This window comes from Phalangium opilio, unplaced genomic scaffold (genome assembly GCF_054372755.1).
Source record: "Phalangium opilio isolate 3A_F unplaced genomic scaffold, DU_Popi_V2 ptg000209l_1, whole genome shotgun sequence".
NCBI classification, from domain to species: Eukaryota; Metazoa; Arthropoda; class Arachnida; order Opiliones; family Phalangiidae; genus Phalangium; species Phalangium opilio.
In genome coordinates, this window is record NW_028324217.1 from 12,023,265 (window position 1) to 12,043,667 (window position 20,403).

Genomic DNA, 20,403 nt, shown 5'->3' on the forward strand with positions numbered 1-20,403 from the left:
GCTCCCGGATAGGCTCGAACCACCAACCTATTGGTTAACAGCCGAACGCGCTAACCATTGAGAAACGGAAGCTCAGAAATTAAATGGTTGTCAGGTATTGTGGAAAAGTTATGACTTTTCACGCTACATCTGAGACCCCACAACACCTCTTCTGGGTGGGCTCGAACCACCAAACTTTCGGTTAACAGCTGAACACGCTAACCATTGCGTCACGGAATCTCAGAAATTAAATGTTCGTCAGGTTTTGTGGAAAAACTTTGGCTTTTTACGTTACATCTGAGACCCCACAACACCTCTCCCGGGTGGGCTCGAACCACCAACCTTTCGGTTAACAGCCGAACGCGCTAACCATTGAGCCGCGGAAGCTCAGAAATTAAATGTTTGTCAGGTATTGTGGAAAAGTTATGACTTTTCACGCTACATCTGAGACTTCACAACACCTCTCCTGGGTGGGCTCGAACCACCAACCTTTCGGTTACCAGCTGAACGCGCTAACCATCGCGCCACGGAAGCCCAAAAATTAAATGTTCGTCAGGTATTCTGGAAAAACTTTGACTTTTTACGTTACATCTGAGACCCCTCAACATCTCTCCCGGGTGGGCTCGAACCACCAACCTTTCGGTTAACTGCTGAACGCGCTAACCATTGCGCCACGAAGCCCAAAAATTGAATGTTAGTCAGGTATTGTGGAAAAACTCTGACATTTTACGTTACATCTGAGACCTCACAACACCGCTCCCGGATAGGCTCGAACCAACAACCTATTGGTTATAAGCCGAACGCGCTAACTATTGAGCCACGGAAGCTCAGAAATTAAATGGTTGTCAGGTATTGTGGAAAAGTTATGACTTTTCACGCTACATCTGAGACCACACAACACCTCTCCCTGGTGGGCTCGAACCACCAACCTTTAGGGTAACAGCCGAACGCGCTAACCATTGAGCCACGGAGGCTCGGAACTTAAATGGTTGTCAGGTAGTGTGGAAAAGTTATGACTTTTCACGCTACATCTGAGACCCCACAACAGCTCTCCCGGGTCGGCTCGAACCACCAACCTTTCAGTTAACAGCCGAACGCGCTTACCACTGCGCCACGGAAGCCCAAAAATTAAATGGTCGTCAGGTATTGTGGAAAAACTCTGACTTTTTACGTCACGTCTGAGACCTCACAACACTGCTCCCGGGTGGGCTCGAACCACCAACCTTTCAATTAACAGCCGAACGCGCTAACCACTGCGCCACGGAAGCCCAAAAATTAAATGGTCGTCAGGTATTGCGGAAAAACTCTGACTATTTACGTCACACCTGAAACCTCACAACACTGCTCCCGGGTGGGCTCGAACCACCAACCTTTTGAATAACAGCTGAGCGCGCTAACCATTGCGCCAAGGAAGCTCAGAAATTAAATGGTTGTCAGGTATTGTGGAAAAGTTATGATTTTTCACGCTACATCTGAGACCACACAACACCTCTCCCTGGTGGGCTCGAACCACCAACCTTTAGGGTAACAGCCGAACGCGCTAACCATTGAGCCACGGAGGCTCGGAACTTAAATGGTTGTCAGGTAGTGTGGAAAAGTTATGACTTTTCACGCTACATCTGAGACCCCACAACACCTCTCCCGGGTGGGCTCGAACCACCAACCTTTCGGTTAACAGCCGAACGCGCTAACCACTGCGCCACAGAAGCCCAAAAATTAAATGGTCGTCAGGTATTGCGGAAAAACTCTGACTTTTTACGTCACACCTGAGACCTCACAACACTGCTCCCGGGTGGGCTCGAACCACCAACCTTTTGAATAACAGCTGAGCGCGCTAACCATTGCGCCACGGAAGCTCAGAAATTAAATGGTTGTCAGGTATTGTGGAAAAGTTATGACTTTTCACGCTACATCTGAGACCACACAACACCTCTCCCTGGTGGGCTCGAACCACCAACCTTTCGGGTAACAGCCGAACGCGCTAAACATTGAGCCACGGAAGCTCGGAACTTAAATGGTTGTCAGGTATTGTGGAAAAGTTATGACTTTTCACGCTACATCTGAGACCCCACAACACCTCTCCCGGGTGGGCTCGAACCACCAACCTTTCGGTTAACAGCCGAACGCGCTAACCATTGCGCCACGGAAGCCCAAAAATTAAATGTTCGTCAGGAATTGTGGAAAAACTTTGGCTTTTTACGTTACATCTGAGACCTCACAACACTGCTCCCGGGTGCGCTCGAACCACCAACCTTTTGAATAACAGCTGAGCGCGCTAACCATTGCGCCACGGAAGCTCAGAAATTAAATGGTTGTCAGTTATTCTGGAAAAGTTATGACTTTTCACGCTACATCTGAGACCACACAACACCTCTCCCGGGTGGGCTCGAACCACCAACCTTTCGGTTATCAGCCGAACGCGCTAACCATTGCGTCACGGAAGCCCAAAAATTAAATGTTCGTCAGGAATTGTGGAAAAACTTTGGCTTTTTACGTTACATCTGAGACCCCACAACACCTCTCCCGGGTGGGCTCGAACCACCAACCTTTCGGTTAAAAGCCGAACGCGCTAACCACTGCGCCACGGAAGCCCAACAATTAAATGGTCGTCAGGTATTGTGGAAAAACTCTGACTTTTTACGTCACGTCTGAGACCTCACAACACTGCTCCCGGGTGGGCTCGAACCTCCAACCTTATGAATAACAGCTGAGCGCGCTAACCATTGCGCCAAGGAAGCTCAGAAATTAAAAGGATGTCAGGTATTGTGGAAACGTTATGACTTTTCACGCTACATCTGAGACCACACAACACCTCTCCAGGGTGGGCTCGAACCACCAACCTTTCGGTTAACAGCTGAACGCGCTAACCATCGCGTCACGGAAGCCCAAAAATTAAATGTTCGTCAGGAATTGTGGAAAAACTTTGGCTTTTTACGTTACATCTGAGACCCCACAACAGCTCTCCCGGGTCGGCTCGAACCACCAACCTTTCAGTTAACAGCCGAACGCGCTTACCATTGCGCCACGGAAGCCCAAAAATTAAATGGTCGTCAGGTATTGTGGAAAAACTCTGACTTTTTACGTCACGTCTGAGACCTCACAACACTGCTCCCGGGTGGGCTCGAACCACCAACCTTTCAATTAACAGCCGAACGCGCTAACCATTGAGCCTCGGAAGCTCGGAAATTAAATGTTTGTCAGGTATTGTGGAAAAGTTATGACTTTTCACGCTACATCTGAGACTACACAACACCTCTCCCGGGTGGGCTCGAACCACCAACCTTTCGGTTAACAGGCGAACGCGCTAACCATTGAGCCACGGAGGCTCGGAACTTGAATGGTTGTCAGGTATTGTGGAAAAGTTATGACTTTTCACGCTACATCTGAGACCCCACAACACCTCTTCCGGGTGGGCTCGAACCACCAACCTTTCGGTTAACAGCTGAACGCGCTAACCATTGCGTCACGGAAGCCCAAAAAATTAAATGTTCGTCAGGAATTGTGGAAAAACTTTGGGTTTTTACGTTACATCTGAGACCCCACAACACCTCTCCCGGGTGGGCTCGAACCACCAACCTTTCGGTTAACAGCCGAACGCGCTAACCATTGCGCCACGGAAGCCCAAAAATTAAATGTTCGTCAGGAATTGTGGAAAAACTTTGGCTTTTTACGTTACATCTGAGACCTCACAACACTGCTCCCGGGTGCGCTCGAACCACCAACCTTTTGAATAACAGCTGAGCGCGCTAACCATTGCGCCACGGAAGCTCAGAAATTAAATGGTTGTCAGTTATTCTGGAAAAGTTATGACTTTTCACGCTACATCTGAGACCACACAACACCTCTCCCGGGTGGGCTCGAACCACCAACCTTTCGGTTATCAGCCGAACGCGCTAACCATTGCGTCACGGAAGCCCAAAAATTAAATGTTCGTCAGGAATTGTGGAAAAACTTTGGCTTTTTACGTTACATCTGAGACCCCACAACACCTCTCCCGGGTGGGCTCGAACCACCAACCTTTCGGTTAAAAGCCGAACGCGCTAACCACTGCGCCACGGAAGCCCAACAATTAAATGGTCGTCAGGTATTGTGGAAAAACTCTGACTTTTTACGTCACGTCTGAGATCTCACAACACTGCTCCCGGGTGGGCTCGAACCTCCAACCTTAGGAATAACAGCTGAGCGCGCTAACCATTGCGCCAAGGAAGCTCAGAAATTAAAAGGATGTCAGGTATTGTGGAAAAGTTATGACTTTTCACGCTACATCTGAGACCCCACAACACCTCTTCCGGGTGGGCTCGAACCACCAACCTTTCGGTTAACAGCTGAACGCGCTAACCATCGCGTCACGGAAGCCCAAAAATTAAATGTTCGTCAGGAATTGTGGAAAAACTTTGGCTTTTTACGTTACATCTGAGACCCCACAACAGCTCTCCCGGGTCGGCTCGAACCACCAACCTTTCAGTTAACAGCCGAACGCGCTTACCACTGCGCCACGGAAGCCCAAAAATTAAATGGTCGTCAGGTATTGTGGAAAAACTCTGACTTTTTACGTCACGTCTGAGACCTCACAACACTGCTCCCGGGTGGGCTCGAACCACCAACCTTTCAATTAACAGCCGAACGCGCTAACCATTGAGCCACGGAAGCTCGGAAATTAAATGTTTGTCAGGTATTGTGGAAAAGTTATGACTTTTCACGCTACATCTGAGACTACACAACACCTCTCCCGGGTGGGCTCGAACCACCAACCTTTCGGTTAACAGGCGAACGCGCTAACCATTGAGCCACGGAGGCTCGGAACTTAAATGGTTGTCAGGTATTGTGGAAAAGTTATGACTTTTCACGCTACATCTGAGACCCCACAACACCTCTCCCGGGTGGGCTCGAACCACCAACCTTTCGGTTAACAGCCGAACGCGCTAACCACTGCGCCACAGAAGCCCAAAAATTAAATGGTCGTCAGGTATTGCGGAAAAACTCTGACTTTTTACGTCACACCTGAAACCTCACAACACTGCTCCCGGGTGGGCTCGAACCACCAACCTTTTGAATAACAGCTGAGCGCGCTAACCATTGCGCCAAGGAAGCTCAGAAATTAAATGGTTGTCAGGTATTGTGGAAAAGTTATGACTTTTCACGCTACATCTGAGACCACACAACACCTCTCCCTGGTGGGCTCGAACCACCAACCTTTAGGGTAACAGCCGAACGCGCTAACCATTGAGCCACGGAGGCTCGGAACTTAAATGGTTGTCAGGTAGTGTGGAAAAGTTATGACTTTTCACGCTACATCTGAGACCCCACAACACCTCTCCCGGGTGGGCTCGAACCACCAACCTTTCGGTTAACAGCCGAACGCGCTAACCACTGCGCCACAGAAGCCCAAAAATTAAATGGTCGTCAGGTATTGCGGAAAAACTCTGACTTTTTACGTCACACCTGAGACCTCACAACACTGCTCCCGGGTGGGCTCGAACCACCAACCTTTTGAATAACAGCTGAGCGCGCTAACCATTGCGCCACGGAAGCTCAGAAATTAAATGGTTGTCAGGTATTGTGGAAAAGTTATGACTTTTCACGCTACATCTGAGACCACACAACACCTCTCCCTGGTGGGCTCGAACCACCAACCTTTCGGGTAACAGCCGAACGCGCTAAACATTGAGCCACGGAAGCTCGGAACTTAAATGGTTGTCAGGTATTGTGGAAAAGTTATGACTTTTCACGCTACATCTGAGACCCCACAACACCTCTCCCGGGTGGGCTCGAACCACCAACCTTTCGGTTAACAGCCGAACGCGCTAACCATTGCGCCACGGAAGCCCAAAAATTAAATGTTCGTCAGGAATTGTGGAAAAACTTTGGCTTTTTACGTTACATCTGAGACCTCACAACACTGCTCCCGGGTGCGCTCGAACCACCAACCTTTTGAATAACAGCTGAGCGCGCTAACCATTGCGCCACGGAAGCTCAGAAATTAAATGGTTGTCAGTTATTCTGGAAAAGTTATGACTTTTCACGCTACATCTGAGACCACACAACACCTCTCCCGGGTGGGCTCGAACCACCAACCTTTCGGTTATCAGCCGAACGCGCTAACCATTGCGTCACGGAAGCCCAAAAATTAAATGTTCGTCAGGAATTGTGGAAAAACTTTGGCTTTTTACGTTACATCTGAGACCCCACAACACCTCTCCCGGGTGGGCTCGAACCACCAACCTTTCGGTTAAAAGCCGAACGCGCTAACCACTGCGCCACGGAAGCCCAACAATTAAATGGTCGTCAGGTATTGTGGAAAAACTCTGACTTTTTACGTCACGTCTGAGACCTCACAACACTGCTCCCGGGTGGGCTCGAACCTCCAACCTTATGAATAACAGCTGAGCGCGCTAACCATTGCGCCAAGGAAGCTCAGAAATTAAAAGGATGTCAGGTATTGTGGAAACGTTATGACTTTTCACGCTACATCTGAGACCACACAACACCTCTCCAGGGTGGGCTCGAACCACCAACCTTTCGGTTAACAGCTGAACGCGCTAACCATCGCGTCACGGAAGCCCAAAAATTAAATGTTCGTCAGGAATTGTGGAAAAACTTTGGCTTTTTACGCTACATCTGAGACCCCACAACACCTCTCCCGGGTGGGCTCGAACCACCAACCTTTCGGTTAACAGCCGAACGCGCTAACCACTGCGCCACAGAAGCCCAAAAATTAAATGGTCGTCAGGTATTGCGGAAAAACTCTGACTTTTTACGTCACACCTGAAACCTCACAACACTGCTCCCGGGTGGGCTCGAACCACCAACCTTTTGAATAACAGCTGAGCGCGCTAACCATTGCGCCAAGGAAGCTCAGAAATTAAATGGTTGTCAGGTATTGTGGAAAAGTTATGACTTTTCACGCTACATCTGAGACCACACAACACCTCTCCCTGGTGGGCTCGAACCACCAACCTTTAGGGTAACAGCCGAACGCGCTAACCATTGAGCCACGGAGGCTCGGAACTTAAATGGTTGTCAGGTAGTGTGGAAAAGTTATGACTTTTCACGCTACATCTGAGACCCCACAACACCTCTCCCGGGTGGGCTCGAACCACCAACCTTTCGGTTAACAGCCGAACGCGCTAACCACTGCGCCACAGAAGCCCAAAAATTAAATGGTCGTCAGGTATTGCGGAAAAACTCTGACTTTTTACGTCACACCTGAGACCTCACAACACTGCTCCCGGGTGGGCTCGAACCACCAACCTTTTGAATAACAGCTGAGCGCGCTAACCATTGCGCCACGGAAGCTCAGAAATTAAATGGTTGTCAGGTATTGTGGAAAAGTTATGACTTTTCACGCTACATCTGAGACCACACAACACCTCTCCCTGGTGGGCTCGAACCACCAACCTTTCGGGTAACAGCCGAACGCGCTAAACATTGAGCCACGGAAGCTCGGAACTTAAATGGTTGTCAGGTATTGTGGAAAAGTTATGACTTTTCACGCTACATCTGAGACCCCACAACACCTCTCCCGGGTGGGCTCGAACCACCAACCTTTCGGTTAACAGCCGAACGCGCTAACCATTGCGCCACGGAAGCCCAAAAATTAAATGTTCGTCAGGAATTGTGGAAAAACTTTGGCTTTTTACGTTACATCTGAGACCCCACAACACCTCTCCCGGGTGGGCTCGAACCACCAACCTTTCGGTTAAAAGCCGAACGCGCTAACCACTGCGCCACGGAAGCCCAACAATTAAATGGTCGTCAGGTATTGTGGAAAAACTCTGACTTTTTACGCTACATCTGAGACCACACAACACCTCTCCCGGGTGGGCTCGAACCACCAACCTTTCGGTTATCAGCCGAACGCGCTAACCATTGCGTCACGGAAGCCCAAAAATTAAATGTTCGTCAGGAATTGTGGAAAAACTTTGGCTTTTTACGTTACATCTGAGACCCCACAACACCTCTCCCGGGTGGGCTCGAACCACCAACCTTTCGGTTAAAAGCCGAACGCGCTAACCACTGCGCCACGGAAGCCCAACAATTAAATGGTCGTCAGGTATTGTGGAAAAACTCTGACTTTTTACGTCACGTCTGAGACCTCACAACACTGCTCCCGGGTGGGCTCGAACCTCCAACCTTATGAATAACAGCTGAGCGCGCTAACCATTGCGCCAAGGAAGCTCAGAAATTAAAAGGATGTCAGGTATTGTGGAAACGTTATGACTTTTCACGCTACATCTGAGACCACACAACACCTCTCCAGGGTGGGCTCGAACCACCAACCTTTCGGTTAACAGCTGAACGCGCTAACCATCGCGTCACGGAAGCCCAAAAATTAAATGTTCGTCAGGAATTGTGGAAAAACTTTGGCTTTTTACGTTACATCTGAGACCCCACAACAGCTCTCCCGGGTCGGCTCGAACCACCAACCTTTCAGTTAACAGCCGAACGCGCTTACCATTGCGCCACGGAAGCCCAAAAATTAAATGGTCGTCAGGTATTGTGGAAAAACTCTGACTTTTTACGTCACGTCTGAGACCTCACAACACTGCTCCCGGGTGGGCTCGAACCACCAACCTTTCAATTAACAGCCGAACGCGCTAACCATTGAGCCTCGGAAGCTCGGAAATTAAATGTTTGTCAGGTATTGTGGAAAAGTTATGACTTTTCACGCTACATCTGAGACTACACAACACCTCTCCCGGGTGGGCTCGAACCACCAACCTTTCGGTTAACAGGCGAACGCGCTAACCATTGAGCCACGGAGGCTCGGAACTTGAATGGTTGTCAGGTATTGTGGAAAAGTTATGACTTTTCACGCTACATCTGAGACCCCACAACACCTCTTCCGGGTGGGCTCGAACCACCAACCTTTCGGTTAACAGCTGAACGCGCTAACCATTGCGTCACGGAAGCCCAAAAAATTAAATGTTCGTCAGGAATTGTGGAAAAACTTTGGGTTTTTACGTTACATCTGAGACCCCACAACACCTCTCCCGGGTGGGCTCGAACCACCAACCTTTCGGTTAACAGCCGAACGCGCTAACCATTGCGCCACGGAAGCCCAAAAATTAAATGTTCGTCAGGAATTGTGGAAAAACTTTGGCTTTTTACGTTACATCTGAGACCTCACAACACTGCTCCCGGGTGCGCTCGAACCACCAACCTTTTGAATAACAGCTGAGCGCGCTAACCATTGCGCCACGGAAGCTCAGAAATTAAATGGTTGTCAGTTATTCTGGAAAAGTTATGACTTTTCACGCTACATCTGAGACCACACAACACCTCTCCCGGGTGGGCTCGAACCACCAACCTTTCGGTTATCAGCCGAACGCGCTAACCATTGCGTCACGGAAGCCCAAAAATTAAATGTTCGTCAGGAATTGTGGAAAAACTTTGGCTTTTTACGTTACATCTGAGACCCCACAACACCTCTCCCGGGTGGGCTCGAACCACCAACCTTTCGGTTAAAAGCCGAACGCGCTAACCACTGCGCCACGGAAGCCCAACAATTAAATGGTCGTCAGGTATTGTGGAAAAACTCTGACTTTTTACGTCACGTCTGAGATCTCACAACACTGCTCCCGGGTGGGCTCGAACCTCCAACCTTAGGAATAACAGCTGAGCGCGCTAACCATTGCGCCAAGGAAGCTCAGAAATTAAAAGGATGTCAGGTATTGTGGAAAAGTTATGACTTTTCACGCTACATCTGAGACCACACAACACCTCTCCAGGGTGGGCTCGAACCACCAACCTTTCGGTTAACAGCTGAACGCGCTAACCATCGCGTCACGCAAGCCCAAAAATTAAATGTTCGTCAGGAATTGTGGAAAAACTTTGGCTTTTTACGTTACATCTGAGACCCCACAACAGCTCTCCCGGGTCGGCTCGAACCACCAACCTTTCAGTTAACAGCCGAACGCGCTTACCATTGCGCCACGGAAGCCCAAAAATTAAATGGTCGTCAGGTATTGTGGAAAAACTCTGACTTTTTACGTCACGTCTGAGACCTCACAACACTGCTCCCGGGTGGGCTCGAACCACCAACCTTTCAATTAACAGCCGAACGCGCTAACCATTGAGCCACGGAAGCTCGGAAATTAAATGTTTGTCAGGTATTGTGGAAAAGTTATGACTTTTCACGCTACATCTGAGACTACACAACACCTCTCCCGGGTGGGCTCGAACCACCAACCTTTCGGTTAACAGGCGAACGCGCTAACCATTGAGCCACGGAGGCTCGGAACTTAAATGGTTGTCAGGTATTGTGGAAAAGTTATGACTTTTCACGCTACATCTGAGACCCCACAACACCTCTCCCGGGTGGGCTCGAACCACCAACCTTTCGGTTAACAGCCGAACGCGCTAACCACTGCGCCACAGAAGCCCAAAAATTAAATGGTCGTCAGGTATTGCGGAAAAACTCTGACCTTTTACGTCACACCTGAGACCTCACAACACTGCTCCCGGGTGGGCTCGAACCACCAACCTTTTGAATAACAGCTGAGCGCGCTAACCATTGCGCCAAGGAAGCTCAGAAATTAAATGGTTGTCAGGTATTGTGGAAAAGTTATGACTTTTCACGCTACATCTGAGACCACACAACACCTCTCCCTGGTGGGCTCGAACCACCAACCTTTAGGGTAACAGCCGAACGCGCTAACCATTGAGCCACGGAAGCTCAAAAATTAAATGGTTGTCAGGTATTGTGGAAAAGTTATGACTTTTCACGCAACATCTGAGACCCCACAACACCTCTTCTGGGTGGGCTCGAACCACCAACCTTTCGGTTAACAGCTGAACGCGCTAACCATTGCGCTACGGAAGCCCAAAAATTAAACGTTCGTCAGGTATTGTGGAAAAACTCTGACTTTTCATGCTACATCTGAGACTACACAACACCTCTCCAGGGTGGGCTCGAACCACAAACCTTTCGGTTAACAGCTGAACGCGCTAACCATTGCGTCACGGAAGCCCAAAAATTAAACGTTCGTCAGGTATTGTGGAAAAACTCTGACTTTTCACGCTACATCTGAGACTACACAACACCTCTCCAGGGTGGGCTCGAACCACCAACCTTTCGGTTAACAGCTGAACGCGCTAACCATCGCGTCACGGAAGCCCAAAAATTAAATGTTCGTCAGGAATTGTGGAAAAACTTTGGCTTTTTACGTTACATCTGAGACCCCACAACACCTCTCCCGGGTCGGCTCGAACCACCAACCTTTCGGTTAACAGCCGAACGTGCTAACCATTGCGCAACGGAAGCCCAAAAATTGAAAGGTCGTCAGGTATTGTGGAAAATCTCCGACTTTTTACGTCACATCTGGGACCACACAACACTGCTCCCGGGTGGGCTCGAACCACCAACCTTTCGGTTAACAGCTGAACGCGCTAACCATTGCGCAATGGAAGCCGAAAAATTAAATGGTCGTCAGCTATTGTGGAAAAACTTTGACTTATCACGCTACATCTGAGACCCCACAACACCTCTTCTGGGTGGTCTCGAACCACCAACCTTTCAATTAACAGCCGAACGCGCTAACCATTGCGTCACGGAAGCCCAAAAATTAAATGTTCGTCAGGAATTGTGGAAAAACTTTGGCTTTTTACGTTACATCTGAGACCGCACAACACTGCTCCCGGGTGCGCTCGAACCACCAACCTTTTGAATAACAGCTGAGCGCGCTAACCATTGCGCCACGGAAGCTCAGAAATTAAATGGTTGTCAGTTATTCTGGAAAAGTTATGACTTTTCACGCTACATCTGAGACCACACAACACCTCTCCCGGGTGGGCTCGAACCACCAACCTTTCGGTTATCAGCCGAACGCGCTAACCATTGAGCCACGGAAGCTCGGAACTTAAATGGTTGTAAGGTATTGTGGAAAAGTTATGAATTTTCACGCTACATCTGAGACCCCAGAACACCTCTCCTGGGTGGGCCCGAACCACCAACCTTTCGGTTAACAGCCGAACGCGCTAACCATTGCGCCACGGAAGCCCAAAAATTAAATGTTCGTCAGGTATTCTGGAAAAACTTTGACTTTTTTCGTTACATCTGAGACCCCACAACATCTCTCCCGGGTGGGCTCGAACCACCAACCTTTCGGTAAACAGCTGAACGCGCTAACCATTGCGCTACGGAAGCCCAAAAATTGAATGTTAGTCAGGTATTGTGGAAAAACTCTGACATTTTACGTTACATCTGAGACCTCACAACACCGCTCCCGGATAGGCTCGAACCACCAACCTATTGGTTAACAGCCGAACGCGCTAACTATTGAGCCACGGAAGCTCAGAAATTAAATGGTTGTCAGGTATTGTGGAAAAACTCTGACTTTTCATGCTACATCTGAGACTACACAACACCTCTCCAGGGTGGGCTCGAACCACCAACCTTTCGGTTAACAGCTGAACGCGCTAACCATTGAGCCACGGAAGCTCGGAACTTAAATGGTTGTAAGGTATTGTGGAAAAGTTATGACTTTTCACGCTACATCTGAGACCCCACAACACCTCTTCCGGGTGGGCTCGAACCACCAACCTTTCGGTTATCAGCCGAACGCGCTAACCATTGAGCCACGGAAGCTCGGAACTTAAATGGTTGTAAGGTATTGTGGAAAAGTTATGACTTTTCACGCTACATCTGAGACCCCACAACACCTCTTCCGGGTGGGCTCGAACCACCAACCTTTCGGTTAACAGCTGAACGCGCTAACTATTGCGCCACGGAAGCCCAAAAATTAAATGTTCGTCAGGTATTCTGGAAAAACTTTGACTTTTTACGTTACATCTGAGACCCCACAACACCTCTCCAGGGTGGGCTCGAACCACCAACCTTTCGGTTAACAGCTGAACGCGCTAACCATCGCGTCACGGAAGCCCAAAAATTAAATGTTCGTCAGGAATTGTGGAAAAACTTTGGCTTTTTACGTTACATCTGAGACCCCACAACACCTCTTCCGGGTGGGCTCGAACCACCAACCTTTCGGTTAACAGGCGAACGCGCTAACCATTGACCCACGGAGGCTCGGAACTTAAATGGTTGTCAGGTATTGTGGAAAAGTTATGACTTTTCACGCTACATCTGAGACCCCACAACACCTCTCCCGGGTGGGCTCGAACCACCAACCTTTCGGTTAACAGCCGAACGCGCTAACCACTGCGCCACAGAAGCCCAAAAATTAAATGGTCGTCAGGTATTGCGGAAAAACTCTGACTTTTTACGTCACACCTGAGACCTCACAACACTGCTCCCGGGTGGGCTCGAACCACCAACCTTTTGAATAACAGCTGAGCGCGCTAACCATTGCGCCAAGGAAGCTCAGAAATTAAATGGTTGTCAGGTATTGTGGAAAATTTATGACTTTTCACGCTACATCTGAGACCCCACAACACCTCTCCTGGGTGGGCTCGAACCACCAACCTTTTGGTTAACAGCCAAACGCGCTAACCACTGCGCCACGGAAGCTCGGAACTTAAATGGTTGTCAGGTATTGTGGAAAAGTTATGACTTTTCACGCTACATCTGAGACCCCACAACACCTCTTCCGGGTGGGCTCGAACCACCAACCTTTCGGTTAACAGCTGAACGCGCTAACTATTGCGCCACGGAAGCCCAAAAATTAAATGTTCGTCAGGTATTCTGGAAAAACTTTGACTTTTTACGTTACATCTGAGACCCCACAACACCTCTCCAGGGTGGGCTCGAACCACCAACCTTTCGGTTAACAGCTGAACGCGCTAACCATCGCGTCACGGAAGCCCAAAAATTAAATGTTCGTCAGGAATTGTGGAAAAACTTTGGCTTTTTACGTTACATCTGAGACCCCACAACACCTCTTCCGGGTGGGCTCGAACCACCAACCTTTCGGTTAACAGGCGAACGCGCTAACCATTGACCCACGGAGGCTCGGAACTTAAATGGTTGTCAGGTATTGTGGAAAAGTTATGACTTTTCACGCTACATCTGAGACCCCACAACACCTCTCCCGGGTGGGCTCGAACCACCAACCTTTCGGTTAACAGCCGAACGCGCTAACCACTGCGCCACAGAAGCCCAAAAATTAAATGGTCGTCAGGTATTGCGGAAAAACTCTGACTTTTTACGTCACACCTGAGACCTCACAACACTGCTCCCGGGTGGGCTCGAACCACCAACCTTTTGAATAACAGCTGAGCCCGCTAACCATTGCGCCACGGAAGCTCAGAAATTAAATGGTTGTCAGGTATTGTGGAAAAGTTATGACTTTTCACGCTACATCTGAGACCCCACAACACCTCTTCCGGGTGGGCTCGAACCACCAACCTTTCGGTTAACAGCTGAACGCGCTAACCATTGCGTCACGGAAGCCCAAAAATTAAATGTTCGTCAGGAATTGTTGAAAAACTTTGGCTTTTTACGTTACATCTGAGACCCCACAACACCTCTCCTGGGTGGGCTCGAACCACCAACCTTTTGGTTAACAGCCAAACGCGCTAACCACTGCGCCACGGAAGCTCGGAACTTAAATGGTTGTCAGGTATTGTGGAAAAGTTATGACTTTTCACGCTACATCTGAGACCCCACAACACCTCTTCCGGGTGGGCTCGAACCACCAACCTTTCGGTTAACAGCTGAACGCGCTAACCATTGCGTCACGGAAGCCCAAAAATTAAATGTTCGTCAGGAATTGTTGAAAAACTTTGGCTTTTTACGTTACATCTGAGACCCCACAACACCTCTCCCGGGTGGGCTCGAACCACCAACCTTTCGGTTAACAGCCGAACGCGCTAACCACTGCGCCACGGAAGCCCAAAAATTAAATGGTCGTCAGGTATTGCGGAAAAACTCTGACTTTTTACGTCACACCTGAGACCTCACAACACTGCTCCCGGGTGGGCTCGAACCACCAACCTTTTGAATAACAGCTGAGCGCGCTAACCATTGCGCCACGGAAGCTCAGAAATTAAATGGTTGTCAGGTATTGTGGAAAAGTTATGACTTTTCACGCTACATCTGAGACCACACAACACCTCTCCCTGGTGGGCTCGAACCACCAACCTTTCGGGTAACAGCCGAACGCGCTAACCATTGAGCCACGGAAGCTCGGAACTTAAATGGTTGTCAGGTATTGTGGAAAAGTTATGACTTTTCACGCTACATCTGAGACCCCACAACACCTCTTCCGGGTGGGCTCGAACCACCAACCTTTCGGTTAACAGCTGAACGCGCTAACCATTGCGTCACGGAAGCCCAAAAATTAAATGTTCGTCAGGAATTGTGGAAAAACTTTGGGTTTTTACGTTACATCTGAGACCCCACAACACCTCTCCCGGGTGGGCTCGAACCACCAACCTTTCGGTTAACAGCCGAACGCGCTAACCACTGCGCCACAGAAGCCCAAAAATTAAATGGTCGTCAGGTATTGTGGAAAAACTCTGACTTTTTACGTCACGTCTGAGACCTTACAACACTGCTCCCGGGTGGGCTCGAACCACCAACCTTTAAATTAACAGCCGAACGCGCTAACCATTGAGCCACGGAAGCTCGGAAATTAAATGTTTGTCAGGTATTGTGGAAAAGTTATGACTTTTCACGCTACATCTGAGACCCCACAACACCTCTCCTGGGTGGGCCCGAACCACCAACCTTTCGGTTAACAGCCGAACGCGCTAACCATTGCGCAACGGAAGCCCAAAAATTAAATGGTCGTCAGGTATTGTGGAAAAACTCCGACTTTTTACGTCACATCTGAGACATCACAACACTGCTCCCGGGTGGGCTCGAACCACCAACCTTTTGAATAACAGCTGAGCGCGCTAACCATTGCGCCACGGAAGCTCAGAAATTAAATGGTTGTCAGGTATTGTGGAAAAGTTATGACTTTTCACGCTACATCTGATACTACACAACACCTCTCCCGGGTGGGCTCGAACCACCAACCTTTCGGTTAACAGCCGAACGTGCTAACCATTGCGCAACGGAAGCCCAAAAATTGAAAGGTCGTCAGGTATTGTGGAAAATCTCCGACTTTTTACGTCACATCTGGGACCACACAACACTGCTCCCGGGTGGGCTCGAACCACCAACCTTTCGGTTAACAGCTGAACGCGCTAACCATTGCGCAATGGAAGCCGAAAAATTAAATGGTCGTCAGCTATTGTGGAAAAACTTTGACTTATCACGCTACATCTGAGACCCCACAACACCTCTTCTGGGTGGTCTCGAACCACCAACCTTTCAATTAACAGCCGAACGCGCTAACCATTGCGTCACGGAAGCCCAAAAATTAAATGTTCGTCAGGAATTGTGGAAAAACTTTGGCTTTTTACGTTACATCTGAGACCCCACAACACCTCTCCCGGGTCGGCTCGAACCACCAACCTTTCGGTTAACAGCCGAACGTGCTAACCATTGCGCAACGGAAGCCCAAAAATTGAAAGGTCGTCAGGTATTGTGGAAAATCTCCGACTTTTTACGTCACATCTGGGACCACACAACACTGCTCCCGGGTGGGCTCGAACCACCAACCTTTCGGTTAACAGCTGAACGCGCTAACCATTGCGCAATGGAAGCCGAAAAATTAAATGGTCGTCAGGTATTGTGGAAAAACTTTGACTTATCACGCTACATCTGAGACCCCACAACACCTCTTCTGGGTGGTCTCGAACCACCAACCTTTCAATTAACAGCCGAACGCGCTAACCATTGCGTCACGGAAGCCCAAAAATTAAATGTTCGTCAGGAATTGTGGAAAAACTTTGGCTTTTTACGTTACATCTGAGACCTCACAACACTGCTCCCGGGTGCGCTCGAACCACCAACCTTTTGAATAACAGCTGAGCGCGCTAACCATTGCGCCACGGAAGCTCAGAAATTAAATGGTTGTCAGTTATTCTGGAAAAGTTATGACTTTTCACGCTACATCTGAGACCACACAACACCTCTCCCGGGTGGGCTCGAACCACCAACCTTTCGGTTATCAGCCGAACGCGCTAACCATTGCGTCACGGAAGCCCAAAAATTAAATGTTCGTCAGGAATTGTTGAAAAACTTTGGCTTTTTACGTTACATCTGAGACCCCACAACACCTCTCCTGGGTGGGCTCGAACCACCAACCTTTTGGTTAACAGCCAAACGCGCTAACCACTGCGCCACGGAAGCTCGGAACTTAAATGGTTGTCAGGTATTGTGGAAAAGTTATGACTTTTCACGCTACATCTGAGACCCCACAACACCTCTTCCGGGTGGGCTCGAACCACCAACCTTTCGGTTAACAGCTGAACGCGCTAACCATTGCGTCACGGAAGCCCAAAAATTAAATGTTCGTCAGGAATTGTTGAAAAACTTTGGCTTTTTACGTTACATCTGAGACCCCACAACACCTCTCCCGGGTGGGCTCGAACCACCAACCTTTCGGTTAACAGCCGAACGCGCTAACCACTGCGCCACGGAAGCCCAAAAATTAAATGGTCGTCAGGTATTGCGGAAAAACTCTGACTTTTTACGTCACACCTGAGACCTCACAACACTGCTCCCGGGTGGGCTCGAACCACCAACCTTTTGAATAACAGCTGAGCGCGCTAACCATTGCGCCACGGAAGCTCAGAAATTAAATGGTTGTCAGGTATTGTGGAAAAGTTATGACTTTTCACGCTACATCTGAGACCACACAACACCTCTCCCTGGTGGGCTCGAACCACCAACCTTTCGGGTAACAGCCGAACGCGCTAACCATTGAGCCACGGAAGCTCGGAACTTAAATGGTTGTCAGGTATTGTGGAAAAGTTATGACTTTTCACGCTACATCTGAGACCCCACAACACCTCTTCCGGGTGGGCTCGAACCACCAACCTTTCGGTTAACAGCTGAACGCGCTAACCATTGCGTCACGGAAGCCCAAAAATTAAATGTTCGTCAGGAATTGTGGAAAAACTTTGGGTTTTTACGTTACATCTGAGACCCCACAACACCTCTCCCGGGTGGGCTCGAACCACCAACCTTTCGGTTAACAGCCGAACGCGCTAACCACTGCGCCACAGAAGCCCAAAAATTAAATGGTCGTCAGGTATTGTGGAAAAACTCTGACTTTTTACGTCACGTCTGAGACCTTACAACACTGCTCCCGGGTGGGCTCGAACCACCAACCTTTAAATTAACAGCCGAACGCGCTAACCATTGAGCCACGGAAGCTCGGAAATTAAATGTTTGTCAGGTATTGTGGAAAAGTTATGACTTTTCACGCTACATCTGAGACCCCACAACACCTCTCCTGGGTGGGCCCGAACCACCAACCTTTCGGTTAACAGCCGAACGCGCTAACCATTGCGCAACGGAAGCCCAAAAATTAAATGGTCGTCAGGTATTGTGGAAAAACTCCGACTTTTTACGTCACATCTGAGACATCACAACACTGCTCCCGGGTGGGCTCGAACCACCAACCTTTTGAATAACAGCTGAGCGCGCTAACCATTGCGCCACGGAAGCTCAGAAATTAAATGGTTGTCAGGTATTGTGGAAAAGTTATGACTTTTCACGCTACATCTGATACTACACAACACCTCTCCCGGGTGGGCTCGAACCACCAACCTTTCGGTTAACAGCCGAACGTGCTAACCATTGCGCAACGGAAGCCCAAAAATTGAAAGGTCGTCAGGTATTGTGGAAAATCTCCGACTTTTTACGTCACATCTGGGACCACACAACACTGCTCCCGGGTGGGCTCGAACCACCAACCTTTCGGTTAACAGCTGAACGCGCTAACCATTGCGCAATGGAAGCCGAAAAATTAAATGGTCGTCAGCTATTGTGGAAAAACTTTGACTTATCACGCTACATCTGAGACCCCACAACACCTCTTCTGGGTGGTCTCGAACCACCAACCTTTCAATTAACAGCCGAACGCGCTAACCATTGCGTCACGGAAGCCCAAAAATTAAATGTTCGTCAGGAATTGTGGAAAAACTTTGGCTTTTTACGTTACATCTGAGACCCCACAACACCTCTCCCGGGTCGGCTCGAACCACCAACCTTTCGGTTAACAGCCGAACGTGCTAACCATTGCGCAACGGAAGCCCAAAAATTGAAAGGTCGTCAGGTATTGTGGAAAATCTCCGACTTTTTACGTCACATCTGGGACCACACAACACTGCTCCCGGGTGGGCTCGAACCACCAACCTTTCGGTTAACAGCTGAACGCGCTAACCATTGCGCAATGGAAGCCGAAAAATTAAATGGTCGTCAGGTATTGTGGAAAAACTTTGACTTATCACGCTACATCTGAGACCCCACAACACCTCTTCTGGGTGGTCTCGAACCACCAACCTTTCAATTAACAGCCGAACGCGCTAACCATTGCGTCACGGAAGCCCAAAAATTAAATGTTCGTCAGGAATTGTGGAAAAACTTTGGCTTTTTACGTTACATCTGAGACCTCACAACACTGCTCCCGGGTGCGCTCGAACCACCAACCTTTTGAATAACAGCTGAGCGCGCTAACCATTGCGCCACGGAAGCTCAGAAATTAAATGGTTGTCAGTTATTCTGGAAAAGTTATGACTTTTCACGCTACATCTGAGACCACACAACACCTCTCCCGGGTGGGCTCGAACCACCAACCTTTCGGTTATCAGCCGAACGCGCTAACCATTGAGCCACGGAAGCTCGGAACTTAAATGGTTGTAAGGTATTGTGGAAAAGTTATGAATTTTCACGCTACATCTGAGACCCCAGAACACCTCTCCTGGGTGGGCCCGAACCACCAACCTTTCGGTTAACAGCCGAACGCGCTAACCATTGCGCCACGGAAGCCCAAAAATTAAATGTTCGTCAGGTATTCTGGAAAAACTTTGACTTTTTTCGTTACATCTGAGACCCCACAACATCTCTCCCGGGTGGGCTCGAACCACCAACCTTTCGGTAAACAGCTGAACGCGCTAACCATTGCGCTACGGAAGCCCAAAAATTGAATGTTAGTCAGGTATTGTGGAAAAACTCTGACATTTTACGTTACATCTGAGACCTCACAACACCGCTCCCGGATAGGCTCGAACCACCAACCTATTGGTTTACAGCCGAACGCGCTAACTATTGAGCCACGGAAGCTCAGAAATTAAATGGTTGTCAGGTATTGTGGAAAAGTTATGACTTTTCACGCTACATCTGAGACCCCACAACACCTCTTCTGGGTGGGCTCGAACCACCAACCTTTCGGTTAACAGCTGAACGCGCTAACCATTGCGCTACGGAAGCCCAAAAATTAAACGTTCGTCAGGTATTGTGGAAAAACTCTGACTTTTCATGCTACATCTGAGACTACACAACACCTCTCCAGGGTGGGCTCGAACCACCAACCTTTCGGTTAACAGCTGAACGCGCTAACCATTGCGTCACGGAAGCCCAAAAATTAAATGTTCGTCAGGAATTGTGGAAAAACTTTGGCT

General features: G+C 49.0%; 15 non-coding genes across 15 annotated transcripts; all 15 read right to left on the reverse strand.

Annotated features, from left to right (window-relative positions):
- Positions 1-2,350: 2,350 nt before the first annotated feature.
- On the reverse strand, positions 2,351-2,423 carry TRNAI-GAU (transfer RNA isoleucine (anticodon GAU)). Its single transcript has one exon. It is a non-coding gene; the product is annotated as a tRNA-Ile (tRNA).
- Positions 2,424-2,497: 74 nt separating this feature from the next.
- TRNAK-UUU (transfer RNA lysine (anticodon UUU)) lies at positions 2,498-2,570 on the reverse strand. The gene has a single exon. It is a non-coding gene; the product is annotated as a tRNA-Lys (tRNA).
- A 1,251-nt stretch (positions 2,571-3,821) lies between these two features.
- Positions 3,822-3,894, reverse strand: TRNAI-GAU (transfer RNA isoleucine (anticodon GAU)). The gene has a single exon. It is a non-coding gene; the product is annotated as a tRNA-Ile (tRNA).
- Positions 3,895-3,968: 74 nt separating this feature from the next.
- TRNAK-UUU (transfer RNA lysine (anticodon UUU)) lies at positions 3,969-4,041 on the reverse strand. Its single transcript has one exon. It is a non-coding gene; the product is annotated as a tRNA-Lys (tRNA).
- A 1,985-nt stretch (positions 4,042-6,026) lies between these two features.
- Positions 6,027-6,099, reverse strand: TRNAI-GAU (transfer RNA isoleucine (anticodon GAU)). Its single transcript has one exon. It is a non-coding gene; the product is annotated as a tRNA-Ile (tRNA).
- Positions 6,100-6,173: 74 nt separating this feature from the next.
- Positions 6,174-6,246, reverse strand: TRNAK-UUU (transfer RNA lysine (anticodon UUU)). Its single transcript has one exon. It is a non-coding gene; the product is annotated as a tRNA-Lys (tRNA).
- Positions 6,247-7,643: 1,397 nt separating this feature from the next.
- Positions 7,644-7,716, reverse strand: TRNAK-UUU (transfer RNA lysine (anticodon UUU)). Its single transcript has one exon. It is a non-coding gene; the product is annotated as a tRNA-Lys (tRNA).
- A 74-nt stretch (positions 7,717-7,790) lies between these two features.
- On the reverse strand, positions 7,791-7,863 carry TRNAI-GAU (transfer RNA isoleucine (anticodon GAU)). Its single transcript has one exon. It is a non-coding gene; the product is annotated as a tRNA-Ile (tRNA).
- Positions 7,864-7,937: 74 nt separating this feature from the next.
- TRNAK-UUU (transfer RNA lysine (anticodon UUU)) lies at positions 7,938-8,010 on the reverse strand. Its single transcript has one exon. It is a non-coding gene; the product is annotated as a tRNA-Lys (tRNA).
- A 1,251-nt stretch (positions 8,011-9,261) lies between these two features.
- TRNAI-GAU (transfer RNA isoleucine (anticodon GAU)) lies at positions 9,262-9,334 on the reverse strand. The gene has a single exon. It is a non-coding gene; the product is annotated as a tRNA-Ile (tRNA).
- A 74-nt stretch (positions 9,335-9,408) lies between these two features.
- Positions 9,409-9,481, reverse strand: TRNAK-UUU (transfer RNA lysine (anticodon UUU)). The gene has a single exon. It is a non-coding gene; the product is annotated as a tRNA-Lys (tRNA).
- A 2,279-nt stretch (positions 9,482-11,760) lies between these two features.
- On the reverse strand, positions 11,761-11,833 carry TRNAI-GAU (transfer RNA isoleucine (anticodon GAU)). Its single transcript has one exon. It is a non-coding gene; the product is annotated as a tRNA-Ile (tRNA).
- Positions 11,834-12,495: 662 nt separating this feature from the next.
- On the reverse strand, positions 12,496-12,568 carry TRNAI-GAU (transfer RNA isoleucine (anticodon GAU)). The gene has a single exon. It is a non-coding gene; the product is annotated as a tRNA-Ile (tRNA).
- A 4,337-nt stretch (positions 12,569-16,905) lies between these two features.
- Positions 16,906-16,978, reverse strand: TRNAI-GAU (transfer RNA isoleucine (anticodon GAU)). The gene has a single exon. It is a non-coding gene; the product is annotated as a tRNA-Ile (tRNA).
- A 2,573-nt stretch (positions 16,979-19,551) lies between these two features.
- Positions 19,552-19,624, reverse strand: TRNAI-GAU (transfer RNA isoleucine (anticodon GAU)). Its single transcript has one exon. It is a non-coding gene; the product is annotated as a tRNA-Ile (tRNA).
- Positions 19,625-20,403: the final 779 nt, after the last annotated feature.